Raw genomic sequence first — 476 nt, 5'->3', positions numbered from 1 at the left:
GGATAGGTGGAAAGGAAGATAGGCAAGTAGGACAGGTCATGAGGGCGGTGCTGAGCTGGTAGGTTGGAGCTGGAGTGAAGTGGGGAAAGGGAAATAAGAAAACTGGTGACATCCACGTTGATGCCATGGGGTTGAGGTGTTCTGAGGCGAAGATGAGGCATTCTTCCTCCAGGTGTCGGGTAGTGAGGGAGTGGCGGTGGAGGAGGCCCAGGACCTGCATGTCCTCGGCAGAGTGGGAGAGGGAGTTGAAATGTTGTGCCACAGGACGGTGGGGTTAATTGGTGCAGGTGTCTCGGAGATGTTCCCTAAAGTGTTCTGGATCCTCACCCCCATTCACCCATTGTACTCTTTTCTACCTTCCCCCACCCTCCTCTCAGACCTATCACCTCCAGCCCCACCCCCATTCATCTATTGTACTCTATGCTACTTTCTCCCCACCCCCAACCCCCTCTCATTTATCTCTCCACTGCAGGCAC

General features: G+C 54.6%; 1 protein-coding gene and 1 long non-coding RNA gene across 3 annotated transcripts in view; one reads left to right on the top strand and one right to left on the bottom strand.

The window, feature by feature from the left end:
* thsd7ba (thrombospondin, type I, domain containing 7Ba) overlaps window positions 1-476 on the bottom strand; it is a 901507-nt gene that overhangs the window by 214220 nt on the left and 686811 nt on the right. The gene's annotated exons all lie outside the window — the stretch shown is intronic.
* LOC122551715 overlaps window positions 1-476 on the top strand; it is a 104246-nt gene that overhangs the window by 45177 nt on the left and 58593 nt on the right. The window lies entirely within an intron of this gene.

Source organism: Chiloscyllium plagiosum, chromosome 7 (assembly GCF_004010195.1).
Source record: "Chiloscyllium plagiosum isolate BGI_BamShark_2017 chromosome 7, ASM401019v2, whole genome shotgun sequence".
NCBI classification, from domain to species: domain Eukaryota; kingdom Metazoa; phylum Chordata; class Chondrichthyes; order Orectolobiformes; family Hemiscylliidae; genus Chiloscyllium; species Chiloscyllium plagiosum.
The sequence above is the reverse complement of the archived record's forward strand: the minus strand, read 5'-3'. Positions and strand labels throughout refer to the sequence as shown.